Source organism: Dermacentor silvarum, chromosome 4, assembly GCF_013339745.2.
Source record: "Dermacentor silvarum isolate Dsil-2018 chromosome 4, BIME_Dsil_1.4, whole genome shotgun sequence".
Classification (NCBI taxonomy): Eukaryota; Metazoa; Arthropoda; class Arachnida; order Ixodida; family Ixodidae; genus Dermacentor; species Dermacentor silvarum.
Genome location: NC_051157.2, coordinates 190,412,013 through 190,429,324, shown reverse-complemented (window position 1 = coordinate 190,429,324; position 17,312 = coordinate 190,412,013). Strand labels below are relative to the sequence as shown.

Below are 17,312 nucleotides of genomic sequence, written 5' to 3'. Positions count from 1 at the left end.
GTATCTGTCGTGTGGTGGACGTGGGAGCCACGCTTGCAAATGCTTTGCATTCATGAAAGGATGAAACGAGAGTAATGCCAGGGGGAGACCAGAGGAACTGATATTCTGGCCTGATTTGTTATTATGACACTTGAATGTTTATCACCTAACATTGCTGCCTGTCGGCAGTGTCAGCTTTGTAATGCTTTGTTAAATGCAATGCAGAAACTGAAGAAATGGTGCTGCACACGTCGAAAAGGCTCAGAAAGCCTGTATTGTCCTTAGAAAAGGGCAAGAAGAGCACCAAAGGAAAGCTATGGCAACTGAAAGTTGACAAGATTTTAGATTTATATGTTACTGATTTGTGTCATGTGGCTGTGCTTTATGTAAAAAAATGGCGCTACATGGTAGCATTTTTACCCAAGCCCAAACCGCATGAGAGCGATTTTGTGCGCAACGGCGACGAGCGACGGCGACGAGCGACGGAACGAGCCGTCGCGCAAACTGATCGCTCGTTCTTGTCGCTTGATCGCTAGGTTCTGGAAATCTACAATTCGTCGCCCGGAGCGACTAGCCAATAGCGCGAAGCCAGAACAGGATGTACATCAGTCAAGTACAACCGATTGTCACACGGAACAAGCGAATGACTCAATTTTGATACGCACAAAGATAAGAACCTAGTGCAAGACCTTAAGAAATATTTATGGTGCTCTTTACAGTAAAACACATCAAGTTAAACTAATAGAGCATGCGTCACACCAGTTACGGCGCGTATTTGCTGCCCTCATACCAGCAACACTGGGGAGACAGCGCTCAAAGTCATCGCTCGCGTGTGGTACGACTTGCAGGCGACGAGCGAACGCGACAGCCATCTCCGTCACGTCACTTGTCGCTGTCGCGCGCAAGATAGCTGCATGCTGTTTATACTTAAGGCTTGTTGAAGGCCTTACAAGAGCATTGCATCTATTTGCAAAGGAAGTGAGCTCTGCAGTGGGTACAATGTAGTGTATATTTGTCCACGAAGACATTTGTGTGTGGCTTTCTATGACTTCAAATTGCACTTACATGTCTGTGTTCATCTTATTGTGTAATTTTTACAGGAATTATAACTGCCATGGCCTCTATGGCACCTTTGTCACAGGAGCATGGTAAGAGTATATTTTTTGTACAGCACTGTTCAGTTTCAAGCACCAATTTTTTCTAGTTGTGCAGTACTTCAAACTCACTGATATTCGTCCATGCTCAGCAGTGCTTATTCACTGCCACTACTTTACAAATGGACCTTTTTCCAGTAAGCGACCCCTCTAGCGGCCGCCACTTCAACTAAATTTGACGGGCAAGACACACACGCTCCCGCCGCTTCTCGCCTCTACGGAACGCATGGTAGCGTTTGACCAAGCAGTCTTTTGCGACGGCTGTCCCTGCTTTTTTTCCTTCTGTCGCTTGTGTTGCTGAAGTAGCTTCTCATTGTCCTGCTCTAGCGCGCGTATATTTTCTCACATGTAGCAATAACACATTTTACATTTACCGACGCAATGGCAGCATGCTGATGCGATGTGCAGGCCATTTGTAACCAAGATTTGAGAGATGCGCCGGCTTTTGTTCTTCAGCAGCTTGGTCAGCACTTTGACTCAACTGGCGAAGGCATGTGTGAGCGTCAAACGCTCCGCGGCAGGACTTTCTTCAGGATAAACTCGACTGTCGTTTTGGGTGGCTCGACTTGAAGGAGGCGCTCAACAGACGCATGCATGTGTGTACGTGCTTGCCCTCAAGAGCGGGCATGCGAACAGCTCATCATGATGAACAAACAACATGCAAAACTTCTGCACACGTACTGCGAGTGTACTGCAGGGCAAGTGTTGTTTTATATCGAGATATGTATCGTATATGGCATGGTACTGGGGACTAAGTGGACGCAACACAGTACGGGGGGTAAGCAGAATGTAAGTGGACGCAACACGTTTTGTCAGGTGCGTATAGCTTCATTTGCCTGCAAAAAGTAAGACTCGCGAGTTTTGCATAATGCGGCACCGCGGGTGTGTCGCTTTGGCCTCAAACGATGCATTCTGATCGGCTGCGTGGCGAGATTCTTCTTTTCGTTTGGCCCCACGTAACCGTACAGCTATTTCCGCCTGCATGCGGTAGCACGTTCTTAAGCCAATGGTAAAATCCGTGCGGTATACATACCCGTAGATTAAAACATCACCATGACTTCCGAGTCGGTCGTAGGGCGAGAAGTGCAATAATCACAGCCTAGCGTCATGCTGTTACCAGAACGCAGGCTTACCTCACTCAGCAAGAATTGCGTGATAACTCACCGATAACATGGGGTATTATTTTTGTAAAAATTTGACCGTGCGCTCCACTCCAGTACAATGTTCACCATTTCACGCCGGTTTGTGCAATCGACGGTACAGAAAGTGCCTGCATGAGATTTGACGCAAATGCTGCGCCTATCGCTCGAGCGTTATTCACAGTCTTTTTCATCGACAAAAGTGCTTGCAGTCTTTCCCACGAACAGCTAAGTGTTTCCTTTAACCAATATTCTTGCCCAGAACACGAGAAAAATTATTGATCAGAAACTCAAGCTCAGGAAATTGCCGCGGATCATGCAAGGGTTCACGCACTCACTTCGCACACCTGCCCTGCGATAATGGCGGCGCGGCATGGAATGCAGCTGGGGCATGCGCATGCGCATAGCTGAATTGGAAAAAGGTCCATTCATTTGAGCCTATAGGCACTCATCATCATAGATTTGCAACCGTTTGCACTTTTTCACATTTGCTCTTATGTCACTGACGCCTACTCATGCTAACATTGATTCATGCCCGGTCATGTCAGAAATTTCACGAGATCGAAGCGGGTTGTATATTTCACTTTTTTTTTCTTGACCAAATAGATATGGTGGGCACGCCATTCAAAAGCATGCAACTGAATTTTGTTTTTAACAGAACCTAACAGTTTACCAGAAAAAGCTACCAAAGACCAACTGGTAAAGGCTACATTTTCATGCGGAGTGCTTTTTCTCAAATTTGAAAGTATCTGTGAAGCAACATAAACGGAACATGGACAGGTAACTATTATTATATAGTATATACAAACATAAAGGATGTAGGTCGTATGGTTTCCCTTTTTAAGAGAAAAAATGCCTTCTAAAAATTTGAGAAATGCTACATTTTACAATATTGTAAAACCGATTTCACCTTTCATTTTTCAGTGCCTGAAGATGGCTTATGTAGCCATATGAAAAGCATGATGCCGAAAGACTTTAGTAGGAAAATGTTTTGTTTCACCTTAATTGTAGTTAGGGGTGTGCTAATATTCGCAACTTTCAAATAGTGAATCGAAACAAATAGTCACTATTTGTAAATGTGAATATTTTATTAATGCTTTTCAAGTATATCAAAACGTCAGCTATGCCCAAATTGGAGCAAAAGTATGGTAAATTCTCATGCCAGCGGGCATAGTATAGGCAAAGCATAAGAACTTGCATAGTAGAGCAGGCTACGCCGCATAGGTAGCCATACTTTACAGGCTATACAGCGATGATTTGCACTCTGCAGAGTCCTGTGCATGTGAAGATAATGCTCCATTTCTGCATTTAATAAGTGTTTCATAATGCACTATATAATGACAGAAACATGCTAACTTTAAAAATACTAGAATGTGAACACCGTTTTACATTAATTGTGATAACCAGTGTTCAATTCACAAACTATTCTAAAACTATTCGGTTCGATTCGCTCTGGCGCTATTCGATTCTTTGGGTAACAGCGCAAAACAGACGACCACAAGAAGGGAGACACGTACACACAAGCGCTGTCACACAAGCGCTTGTACGTACGTGTCTTCCTTCTTCTGGTCGTCTGTTTTGCGCTGTTCCCGGAAGTTTCAAGATGTACCAATTCGCCCAAAAAGAAGTATTGATGCTATGCGATTCGTATTCGACTTGGTGTCAAAAGTCACTGTTTGCACACCCCCAATGTGTGGTCCGTGTAATGTTTCTCATTACACTGCATGCGATGCTTCACACAGAACTGACAGTACAATGCCGCGGTGCTTTCCTGTGTGGTGAGAGCGCTAAGTCGTGGCAGGGTGTCATGCTTACAGTCGGGCTGTTAATGTTACGGGTACTTAGCCAGTTGAAGCTGTTGAATCTGCGAGCAGAATGTGAGCCCAGCAAGAATATACGAGGGTGGTGAGGGTTCAAAGTGGTGAAGTGTCCCTCTGACAAAATATGCCCTTTCAGATCTGATCTTAGTATATTTGCGGCTGGACAAGCTGATATTGCAACATTTACCACTCAAAGCATGCGCGATTCCATAGAAAGAAGTTGCATCATATTTTCTGCTCAGCAGGATCAAGACCTGTGTTTGAAATATTTAATGCTGTTTTGAGAACAAACAGTACTTGTGTCACATGCTGAACCCAGATATCTTAAGTGTGCAGTACATCCAAATACAATGTGCACCCAGTAACAATACATATATAGAGAATGCATGACCATATCTGCAGCTAACATAATGGATTGCCTTGCTGAGGGCTCACGTGCCATATTCAGTCCATAACCGAAAGAGCTCAGACACTGTATCGCCAGTTCTGTGCATGCTGTTGTGTGCAGTGCAGTGAAGACAGTGCAGAGCAGTCATAACTTTTTTTGCTTAAGTCAAATTATTCCAGAAAAGGAATCGATTTTATAACTTAAATTTTTAGCAAATGCACCTATCTTTGAAACTGCAGAACAAGTTCAAAGAAACACTAATTAAATGGTTCAATTCATAATTCTATGCGAAAAACTTATTTGTGACAATTTTTATCTTGGACCACACTTTGCCCTTTAGTAGAAAATTTATAGGCACGGAGTAAACTTTTTTTTGGGGAGATCTTTTTGAAATGCAGTTCACACTCTTGACTGTTCATAAAATTTATAGTCAAGCACCATTTCTGGTATGCCTGGCATTGAAAAACTCGGAAACATTTTGATCACGCATCGTTAGGCTTTGCTGTCAGTGCATGACACAGTTGCAACATGTGCCTGGTGTCCTGCACCTTACTTTTGGAAAAACCTCACACTATGATATTATAGATTATTTTATAAATAGGGTTGTGCAAAGCAAAGCCACAGTGTTCCTTGATTTGTGTTACATGTAGTGGTTCTGTTTGGCTGCTTGTATGGCAGTTCAAACATTGTACTTAGATTGTTTTTTCACACTCATTACCTTTGCTGATTGCTACTCATACAGTCAAACCACGTTAATACGTAGTCGGCCGTGAATGGTGTTTAGGTATGCACTAAATGATGTACGGATTAGCAGCCAATGTCACTTCAGCAGCTACTTACTGGTCGGAAAAGAACTACGTCACGATGCTGTCAAACATACACTCTCGGACAGGCTTTATTTTTGGGTAGGCAGCAAGAAATTGGTTATCTTCACTTGCCACCCGTCATGGTTGCTCAGTTAGCTAAGGCGTTGCGCTGCTGAGCACGAGGTTGCATTATCGAATCCGGGCCACGGCAGCCGCATTTCGATGGAGGCGAAATGCAAAAATTCCCGTGTGCTTGCGTTGTAGTGCACGTTAAAGGTCAAAATTAATCCGGAGCCCTCCACTACGGTGTACCTCATAATCGGAACTGGTTTTGGCACGTAAAACCCCAGAAATATCTTCACTTGCCGCGATGACGGCATCTTTCAAACAGAATACTACGACAACACCACGACCGCAAGCACACTGGCGGATTGAAGAAAAAAAAACTTCAGTTTCACCCGATAGGCGAAGCATCGATTGCGATTTCAAATTAGTAGACAACTATATGATCTAAGGATAGTAGTTTTATCAGTCATATAAAGTTTTAAACAATCGCTTACCAACTAAGTTAACAAGCACGGTTTAAAGCGTGCACAGTTAAACATGAACACATCTCTCTCGATGACCGTGGAAACTCGGATGTCCCAACGCTGGAGTGAGGAGGTGCAGCAAGAGCAGCCAGTGAATTGACCTTCGTGCCGTCATTATGAACTAAAGGTTAAAAGCACAGCGCACATGAAGCTACCAGCACTAGTTGCACTTTATTCACATTGCAGATTGCTTTGAAGACGAAGCCCGCGCGGACGCGCACTTTCTCTATGTCGCAGATTGCTTCAAGATAGGCAAACGTGCCGCCGCCGCTAAACACCCCCCACTTTCTCGCCTCCTCTGCTGTGCCTCACGCGCGTCAGAAGCATGCTTCTGCCCCGCCTTTCTCCCTCGCGCGCGTGAGATTGGATTGAGCCGCAAATGTCGGCTGACACTTGCAAGCTTTCACTCGCACATACAGCGTATGGCACGCGGCGACGATGTTAGCGTGTTTGGACTTTATACGAAACCTTAAAGCGAGGACCACGGCAGAAATGGAGCGTGTCATAAGAATGCTATCGCAACAAAATGTGCTTCTGCGCGATTACTACTTGAATTGGATTGGATTCAGCGGCGACAGCGAATTCACACCTCCTACCGGCAGCTTTTTTGCATTACCAGAAGCCAATCTCGAAGGCCATGCTCCTGTGCGCTGCATTCGGCAACAGCTGTATGAGCAGGAAATGCGTCATGATGGCCATGTTTCAAGGTCCCTATCGCTGGCAGCTGTCGTCCGGGTGTCGCAACTCGAGAATCGAACATCTCCGCACATGAAATTTTGCCGAATTTGTGCCTGTGCGTGTAGATCTAGAAAGAAAATAGTATGAAATAACCATTTGATGGCAAATGAGTGACTACGGCTTAGGCGGTCAGGCATGGGGTTCAATGGGGGCTGGGTGGGGGAATCTTCGCGACTACATTTAAACTGCAATTACACATTAAGCGGGTACGTATTAACGAGGCTTGACTGTACCCGAGTCCCTTGAGTGTAGGCAGAAATAATTGAACAGGTCATGTTGCAAGGTACCAGTGTGTGGTATGTCCCACACAATGTTCCTGACAGACATTTTTGGTTTATATACCCCGGCAATGTGTAATGGTTACATTATGCTCTTTCGATAGCATGGGACTCCTATATTGCTTTTGAAGTCTTAAATCCTTACCTTTTATGAGACCTGGCAATTCAAGGGAAAAGTTGTACATTTTCTTTTGTAGCTGACATGGACATGTTCACTGGAGAGGCCATCGATGTTGTCATCGGATCCTCAAGAGATGACGGAAAGGTAACTTTAAAAGTCACAGAACTGTTTTTTTAAGGATCGATGTTACATTTACCCACTGAAAGGGCTCATACATTTCAGAGTGGGGAAAGAAACTGAGTTATGTCCCATTTGTTTTGCCTTTATGATGTAAGTAGCTGTGTATGATCCACGAACTAGATTTATGGCCGAGTACCATATTTATTCAAATCTAGGCCGGTCTCACTCCTAAGCCAGCACCTGAAGGTCTGAAGCCGGTGAAAAAAGTGTTTTTCTTGAATGTAAGCCGGACAAGTTAGGGCAACAGACACAAAACGCGAACAGCATTTATTAGTCACGACCGTCCCAGCCCATGCAGTGTTGTCGTTGCTGCTAGCCTTGCTGCTTACCTTCTTATCATTGTCAGCATAAAAGAGCAGACAATTTTTGGTGCCATTTAGTGCACTTTAGATGCTGCACTCCTTGAAAGTATGCAATCAAGCTTCCTGGTGTGTCCCATGCTGCAGTGACGCAGCTCGCCACTTGCGTTAGTTATGTGCATTTAGTACAACCTGTTGCTGTTAGCTTATACGCTTTACGACTCGGCCAGATCGCGAAGTATTTCCGCAGGCAATCCATCCTCAAAATACTTGTTGATACAGACGTCAAGTGGCTGAGGCTGGTCCGTTATGCCACCTGGTATAATAGCGATGTCCATTCAAGCTTGAAAGAGCACAGCCTTCATGCTGTTAGTAAGGTGCCCACAGTACATATCAAGGACAAGGAGACAGTTCTTGGATGACGTTGCCATGTGATCCTAGTCCACTAGTCAAACGTGGCACTCGTCATCCGCCTGTTCGCATTTGCCTGTGTGGCAGCATTTCTGGGAAAGGCTTCTTAAGCCGGCAGTGGCTTCCTCTTATAAATTATGTATGCAGGCAGCTTATGTCAATCAGCTGTGCCATGCAGCATCATGATCGCATGTTGCTTTCCGCAAGTGGCCGAGCACATGGCGCCCCTTTGCGCTGTTGTCATTGGCTTGCTACACCACAGGCATACCAAAATAAATGAAAAGGGGTCTGTTTACAGCACTCTACTGCAGCCACTTTTGGTTGGCTGGAGTGCCAAGTAGAAAATGTGACCCTGGTAATATGCTTGCTGCGGTATTTTTGTCTCACATAAATGTTTTAGTTGGGTTTATTGTTGCTTAACACTATTGTCACAATTTCCTGAGTAGAACAGTGTCCCATGAAAGCACAACTATGCTTGCTCTCAATGCATACAAATGTACGAGAAGTGTTTGCAGATCATCTGCATTTGCTGGTGGTAGTAAAATTAAGAGCGTGCAGAAATGACAGCAGTGGGATAGTGGGCATAAAGAAACAGTTGTGTGCGAGACTAGCTTGATGGCTCCTCTAACTAAGCCGCCATAAAGCGATCTCGATGCTTGTGGAGATGGCCATTTTCGCTGCGTCTTCCAAGCTCATAAAGAAATTGCCGCCACATAGAAGAAATAACTATAGAAAATCAAATTGTACGTCTACTATAAGTTAGATTGTGCACTGCGCTCGTAGTGACGCAGGTCTCCAAAACGGCGCTAGAAAACATAATTGGTGGACTAATATTTTTTATGGTAATGGTCACTTGTGTGATGAAATCTAGGGTTTGACGAAAACTCGTCTGGCGTGGAAAGAACATGGCTGAATAAATGTACACTCGCCAACTGAAGAACACAAAAACAACAGATTGACGTTTTGGCACACACTACGGGTGCCTTGTTAAAAATGAACGAATGCATGGTGATCTTTATTATATATGTGTCGGAAGACGTAAGGCCCTTGCGTACAACTCGGGGAGGGGGCCCCGTGTCCGGTTTATTGTGTTAGTCGTAGATTGTAGTATGCAAAATGATTCAAGAAGCAATCGGGATGATAATTTCTTCTCTCGATGATGAAAGCCGAATGCCAGTTAATACTGCGACCAGTCTTCTCATGATTATCTGCTAGGGCGCTGGAAACCGTGTGTCCTTTGGCTACATCACTGCGGTGCTGCTGTAGCCTTCTTTTAAAGTTTCCCGTCTCGCCTACGTAGCACGCCTGGCAGTCCTGGCATGGAATTTTGTAGATGATGCCGGGATATTTTTCTTTTTCGAGGCAGTCTTTGACTCGGACGAGTTGTTTTAGCTTGCTTGAAGGGACGTGGCAGATTTGTACATCATAATCTGAAAATTCTTGACATTGACTCGTTCACGCCTCGTGCATTGGGGAGAGTTCAGCGACACGCTTTTCTTCAGTCTTTATAAACTGGCCGTGGTAGCCATTACTGACCAAATCCTGCGTCACTCTCTTCAACTCAGCTCTGCGCGCATCGGTAGTCAAGCATAATAGGAATGCACGGGTGAACAGTGTAGAGGCAACAGATCTTTTGTGTCCAACGGGATGGGTCAAATCAAAAGTGCAGATATTTCCCTGTGTGGGTAGGCTTCCGATAAACGCTTGTTGAAAGGCCGGATGCAGTACGCATGACTTCAACGTCAAGTAAAGCCAGGCGACCATTAACTTCTTTTTCAACGGTGAATTTTATTGTGCTCTGGAAAGCCCTCGAAGATAAAGCCCTCACGGCGTTCCAGCCCGCTCCAAAATTGTTCCTGCGGTATGTCGACGATTGTTTTTCCATTATCCGCTGAAAAGACGTTGTACCTTTTCTGCAGCACCTGAACTCTTTCCAAAGCACAATAGAATTCACCGTTGAAGAAGAAGTTAATGGTCCCCTGGCTTTCCTTGACGTTGAAGTCATGCGTACTGCATCCGGCCTTTCAACAAGCGTTTATCGGAAGCCTACCCACACAGGGAAATATCTGCACTTTGATTTGGCCCATCCCGTTGGACACAAACGATTTGTTGCCTCTACACTGTTCACCCGTGCATTCCGATTGTGCTTGACTACTGATGCACGCAGAGCTGAGTTGAAGAGAGTGACGTAGGATTCCCGCAAGGGCACCTTGAGTATCAAGGTGATGGTGCTTGGCGCCACCACGGACCCTTAGCCCCCATACCGAAGCTGTCATCCGCACCGTGGCGAAAGGTTTTGAGGTGAAGGGTAGAAACGATGAACGGTGGCGGTCGGGGCCATGGTCAAGCTCCGGCCGATGGGCTCTTCGTCTGTGTACCAGGCGACGAGCCCCGGGACCTTCCTGTGAATAAGACGGTGAAACACAGGTGACATTCTAGGAACCGTCGGCATATCCATATCGCACGAGTACTTTTTCTTCCAAAAAACCCGATCGGTCCCTGAAAAGGGGCCGCACCGAAGACATGTTAGACAAAACTCGAACTCAATGTGATCACTTCACACGCTTCCTGATTATACACTCTCTTGTAGACAATGACTCTGTTGCTGCAATGTCCGTTTTTGTTATCGCTAGGACCCTTGAGAAGCTGATAGGCAAAAACTATGAAGCAAAGAAACTGTCATCCGGTGATCTTCTTGTTGAAGTGTCAAAGAAAGATCATTCCGACATCCTCCTCAAGCAAAAGCAGTTCGCCCACTTACAGGTGTCCGTTACCCCCCATCGCAGTCTAAACACAGTCCAAGGCGTCATATCAGAACGTGATCTGATCCGCGAAACAGAATCTGACCTCCTCGATGGCTTCAGAGATCAAGGTGTCATCGCCCTACGCCGCATCACCATAAGGCGAAACGGTGAAGATGTAGTGACACCCCATATCGTCTTGACTTTTAATCGTTCCCGTCTACCAGACGCTGTGAAAGCAGAGTTTATTCACTGCAAAGTCCGCCCCTATGTCCCAAACCCGAGAAGATGCTTCAAGTGCCAAAAGTACGGACACGGATCCAACACATGTCGCGGAAAACTCACCTGTGCAAAGTGTGGTGCTCACGAGCATCCAACCGAAAGTTGCAGTGCCACTCAAACAGAATGTCCCAACTGTCATGGGCCGCACGCTGCGTACTCGCGAACCTGTGAAATTTTCCAAAATGAGAAAAAAATAATTCAAATCAAGGTAACCAAAAACATAACATTCCCTGAAGCCCGGAAGAAGCTCTCGCTTCTCTCCGCAAGATCCTACGTTGACGCAGCGCGCCGGGGGGCCGGGCGGCGTCTAGTTACGGTGGGCACGCAGTACAGCTTTGCTGATGCGCGCCTTTCTCGGCCCCCCAGCAAGCAGCCATCGGCTGCACCAACCTTCCAAGTTCCAGAGGTCAACTTCTCACACTCCTCTGGAACAACACAGACAACTGAGAGGGAGTCTACCCTTCTTGACAAACCCTCATCCGCTTCCGAGTCTCCGCCGGAAGCAATGGAAGTGACCCCGGGATCCTCGGTGTCTCCGACGCTGAGAGAGTCCCCCAAAGAGAGGCGGAGTTTTCTAGACCGCCTCAAACAGAAAAAACATCCGCCAGTCAAGCCGCCTAACAAAGGCGGTGACACTTGAATAACTCGTCCCCTTATCACTCGCAAAAATGGCTGCTGAGAGCATTATACACTGAAACTGCCGAGGGCTACTCAGGAATCTGGATGACATATATGAAATACTTGCATAATACCAACCAAACATACTTTGCCTCCAGGAAACACACTTAAACCCAACACGCACAAACTTTCTCAAAGAATATGCAGTATACCGGAAAGACAGGCAAGGCACTGCCCACTCATCGGGTGGCGTCGCTATGGTTGTGCAGAACACAATTCCCTGTCAGAGTATCACACTAGTTACTGATTTAGAGGCAGTGGCAATACGGGCTCTAACTTTTGGTAGAATAATAACTGTATGCTCCCTATATATTCCTCCGGACCATCACCTATCCGTCCAAGAATTTGAAAAAACTTATTGACCAGCTCCCGGATCCATTCATGTTGGTTGGAGATTTCAATGCACACCACCCACTATGGGGATGTTCAAGAGTTGATTCCCGAGGTGCACTAATCGAAAAATTTCTATTGTCCTCCGGTTCCTGTATATTTAATAAAAAAGACCCAACATATTTTAATTTAGCACACAACTCATACACAGCAATAGACCTTGCTATTGGCTCTCGGGTGCTCTTGGCAACCACTGAGTGGGCTGTTATCGATAATCTGTACGGAAGCGACCATTTTCCTGTTTGCTTAAAACACACAGGAAACATAAATATGGTTGTAAATAATCATAGGAAATTTAAAGAACAGGCTGCTGATTGGAAGAAGTTCCGAGAACTCTCAAAACTGCCCAGTTCTCCAATCGTAGACCTAGGGATAGACGAATTACAATCCATGATCACTCTGCATATTATAGAAGCCGCACAGAAGTCAATCCCACAGACATCAAATAAGACACAAAACAAACGTAGGCCATGGTGGAATGCGGAGTGCAAGAATGCCCGTGAGAACCAAAACAAAGCATGGTCGAAATTCCGCAGGTATCCTACAGTTAACAATTTAATAGACTTCAAGCGTGCTAAAGCAAATGGCAGGCGTATCCGACGTGCATCCAAACGGGAAAGCTGGCAGTCATTCCTCTCATCTGTAAATTCCTACACAGATACACATAAAGTGTACAACAGACTTAGAGCACTTCAAGGGCGCAGCGCTCACCTAGTGCCTCTGGTCAGCACTGCTGGTGATACACTGGAACACCAAGCAGATGCAATAGGTCAACATTTTGAATATATTTTCAGCTCAGCACATTATACAGACTCCTTCATGCGACACAAGCTAGCAGAGGAGCGGAAACCTATCCGTGATAAAAGGCCATCCACAGGAGGGTACAATAGCCCTTTCACTATGGAGGAATTGAAGGCGGCTCTGGGAACATGTGGCAACTCAGCAGCAGGCCCAGACAGGATTACTTATGGCATGCTCAAGCACATACATGAACACACCCTTATAAGCATCCTCTTTCTGTTTAATAAGATATGGTCCTTTGGGCGCCTACCCAAAGCCTGGAAAGAGGCTGTTATCATACCAATCCTCAAACAAGGAAAGGAAGCCACGCTTGCAGCAAGTTACAGGCCCATTGCCTTGACTAGTTGCTTGTGCAAGGTGTTTGAAAAAATGATAAACCGCCGCCTCGTTTATTTCCTTGAATATAACGGCCTTCTTGACCAACGTCAAGCTGGATTCAGGCCTGGTTGGTCGACAACTGACCAGCTTGTAGCATTTGAATCTTATGTCAGGGATGCCTTTATCCACAAACAACATTGTCTTTCTGTATTCTTTGACCTGGAAAAAGCTTATGACACGACCTGGCGTTATGGCATTCTCCGTGATCTGCATTCTCTTGGAGTCTCGGGAAACATGCTCAATACTATAGAAAGCTACCTCTCCGAACGCACCTTCGTGGTTCGTCTTGGAAATGCTCTATCGAAGCGGTTCATACAGGAGAATGGCGTTCCCCAAGGTGGCGTTCTCAGCTGCACGCTTTTCATAGTTAAAATGAACTCTCTAAGCAGTGTGTTGCCCAAAACTATCTCGTACTCTGTTTACGTTGACGATGTCCAGATCAGTTTCAAATCCTGCAACTTGGCCATCTATGAACGGCAAATTCAGTTGGGGGTAAATAAACTCTCAAGCTGGGCAGATAAAAATGGGTTTAAATTCAACTGTGGCAAAACCGTCTGTTTACCTTTTTCTCAGCAGCGTGGCATTAGGCCAGACCCCAACATCACACTGAACGGGCAGACCATAGCCGTTAAACAAGATCACAAATTCCTAGGCGTTGTTGTAGATAAAAAGCTCACCTTTGTTCCACATATCAAGCAGTTGCGATTGAAATGCTTGAAAGCATTGAACTTACTAAAGATCCTTTCCCATCAGTCATGGGGTACAGACCGTGACTGTCTGCTGAACCTTCTGAATAGCGTTGTCCTATCACGTATTGACTATGGCTCGGTAGTGTACGAATCAGCATCAAAGTCTGCGCTAAAGATGCTTGACCCCGTGTACCACCTTGGGCTCCGTCTGGCCACTGGTGCTTTCAGAACTAGCCCAATAGCCAGCCTGTATGTTGAGGCGAACAGATGGTCACTGGAACGACGAAGGCAGTACACAAGCATAGTGTATGCCACTAAGGTGCTCTCTCATGTAGAGCATCCATCTGGTGAACTCTTGCAGGACACAAGCAACACCCAGTTGTTCTTGAGACGACCATCAGCAACGCCACCATATCCCGTTAGAGTCGCGTCACACATTGAAAGCCTGCAGATACCGGCCTCCAACCTCCAGGTGGTTTCCTACAAAGACGCCATTGCGCCCTGGGAAATACACGCTGTTCACTGTGATATGTCATTTCTTGAGGTGGGCAAACATGGGCATCCGCTCGCAATAAATCAGCACTTTATGTACTTGCAGGAAAAATACAGGTGTGCAGAGTATTACACTGACGCCTCTAAGTCTTCAGCTGTCGCATGTGCCGCACATGGCCCTCAATTCTCCGAATCGAAAACAATGAACGAACATACAAGCATATTTACTGCAGAATGCTGTGGCATCCTCCTAGCCGTAAAGCACATCCTACAGAATAAACAACCAGCCTCCATCATATATACAGACTCCCTCAGTGCACTGACTGCGTTGTCATCCGGTAAAAAGCATAAAAATCCAATAACTAATTTCCTTCTAAAATGTCTCATGTCGGCTCACAAATCTAAACTTAAAATCACACTGTGCTGGGTACCGGGGCACTGCAACATAGCTGGAAATGAGTTAGCTGACAGACTTGCGCAGTCAGCTGCTCTCCGTAATTCTATTGACATAGATAATATACCCTACGAGGACCTCAGGCCACAGATTAGAAACAGAATCCGTAGGCAATGGCAAGAAGAATGGGATGGAGCAACTGAAAACAAACTGCACACAATAAAGCCATTAATAGGAAGATATGCTACCGAGAAACGCGACAGACATAAAGAGGTTGCACATATGCAGGCTTAGAATAGGACACACACATGCAACACATTCACATCTGCTAAACAGTTCTCCAGCACCGCACTGTCCAAAATGTGGTGATCGACTGTCCGTCATTCATGTTCTAATCATGTGCAAGAGGCTAGAACCAGATAGGAGACGTCACTTCCCAGAACTGTACAGAAACCAAATACCTCCGCACCCGTCCTTCTTTCTCGGCGACTACCAAATGTTTTCATTAAAAAGAGTTTTTAAGTTTTTAGCGAGTGTAGGCTTCCTACGTGCGATTTCATATTTCCATTGAACTCAGCCTTGTCTCATTCCTGAGGAAATGGCTGAGATTTTTTATCTCACATGTCAGGCGCTCCGCATTCCTTGTCCTGACAAGGACTGTTGCTCAGGCTGCATGACCTTGTAAATATCATACGCTTTGCCCATAATCGTTAAATGTAACCATTACTCAATTATTTTAGGCCCTATACACCAATGTTTCTTATCCTTCTCTTTTACTGCCCACTAACCTGAGTCGACCATGAACCTTGTGTTTGGCGCTCTTTGGCCACAGTTGCCCTTGCGCCAAAAAAATTTATCACTAACTAACTAACTAGTGACGTAGGATTTGGTCAGTAATGGCTGATAGGGCCTGATAGGCCTGATAGGGGGTTCAGCGTGTTGCTGAACCCCCTATCAGGCCGATGAGAACAAGGAAATGGGCGGCTCTCCCTTATGCACCAGGCATGAGCGAGTCAATGTCAAGAATTTTCAAAGATTATGATGTACAAATCTGCCACGTCCCTTCAAGCAAGCTAAAACAACAACTCGTCCGAGTCAAAGACTGCCTCGAAAAAGAAAAATATCCCGGCATCATCTACAAAATTCCTTGCCAGGACTGCCAGGCAGGCGTGCTACGTGTGTTCTTCAGTTGGCGAGTGTACGTTTATTCAGCCATGTCACTTGCGTGAAGGTTTTTTTTGTATGTGTACATTAATGTTGATGGCATAATTATGTAATCATGCAGTCCTTGGAACGCAATGCTTGTGGACATTTCTATATTGCACCTAGTGACCGCACAGATCAACAAAACAAAAGAGTGGTCCTGCAGACAACACATGTATTTGAAATTCGGCTACCCAATGTCAAGGTAGATGTTAGTGAGTTCGTCTAGCTATAGATAGCAGTGAATATTCTTGCAGATCATTGTCAATTTAACAAATTTAGTGATTGCTATTTATGCTTGGCAGATTTTTATGTAGGAGTGTCTAAAAGATTTGTTAAAATTTTACTGTATAATTTAGTTCTGCTCATGCAGGTCAGCCCACTACAACTAATAAATGTGCCAGAATGCCAGAAAACAGTAGAGTTGAGAAAATGCATAGTGTATATCGTCCAATATAAAACCTGTTAGCTACAAGCTATGTATGTGTTATTATATATTGCAGGTGTATGCTAGATCCGGGCAATGGATAGAAAAGGCTGCTTGGGGGACATTGTTGCGGTCTACATCTATGTTCTGCCGTATGGCGTCCACAATGTATTGGATGCCAGATGAGCTTATGAACAGAATCGTTACCGGGACTTTGTCCAACAAGTCGCGATCCAAGGGAAGGACTGAGGCCGGACCAGCCGTGACGCCACAAAAGTTGTCATTCTTGAAAAGTATATGAACATAATGTTCCAATGAAAATAATTTTTCAAATGTAGCAGCACTACTTTTATAGCAACTACTGAAGGTGCTGCTACGCTCGACAAAACAGTGCAGTTAACCTGTATTGATGTGCCATTCTTAATGATAACTCCTCAGAGTAGTGGGCTTTTTGCTATTGAATGTAATATTGCTATGGAAAACGTCCAAACTAGTCGCTCGTATCAACTAAATTTCATATAAAGGAGACATTTAAAAACATGTCTGCTATTATTCTACATACAATTGCAATTTTATGCTGTCTTGATGTACTATGAGCACAAGCATAGCAGCACTATCCAGTGTGCCTGAGAATTCCTTGACAACGGTAAGTGCAGTGAAGTTACATCAGCAAAGGAGAATGCGGATTTGTAGGAGCGCTACTACGGTGCAATTTCGCTTCACTTTCTGGAAGATAAACGAGCAAGCCTAAGTGTTAACAGTTGAGAGCCCCAGTGCTGATCAGAATGCGTTAGTCTATCATTAGCTTTTATCCTTACTGGTTCTGATGGGTGCTAGCTGTGTGCATTAACTGATGTACTCATGTATAGATAGCACATGCAAATAGCCACAGTAAAAGCAAAGATAGTGCTAAAGCACTGTGTTGCGATCATCT

General features: G+C 45.1%; 1 long non-coding RNA gene across 1 annotated transcript; it reads left to right on the top strand.

The window, feature by feature from the left end:
* The first annotated feature begins 1,077 nt into the window (after positions 1-1,077).
* Positions 1,078-16,516, top strand: LOC125944875 (uncharacterized). The gene is made up of 4 exons (XR_007466572.1): positions 1,078-1,127; positions 3,197-3,250; positions 7,090-7,157; positions 16,455-16,516. It is a non-coding gene; the product is annotated as an uncharacterized LOC125944875 (long non-coding RNA).
* The last annotated feature ends 796 nt before the right edge of the window (positions 16,517-17,312 follow it).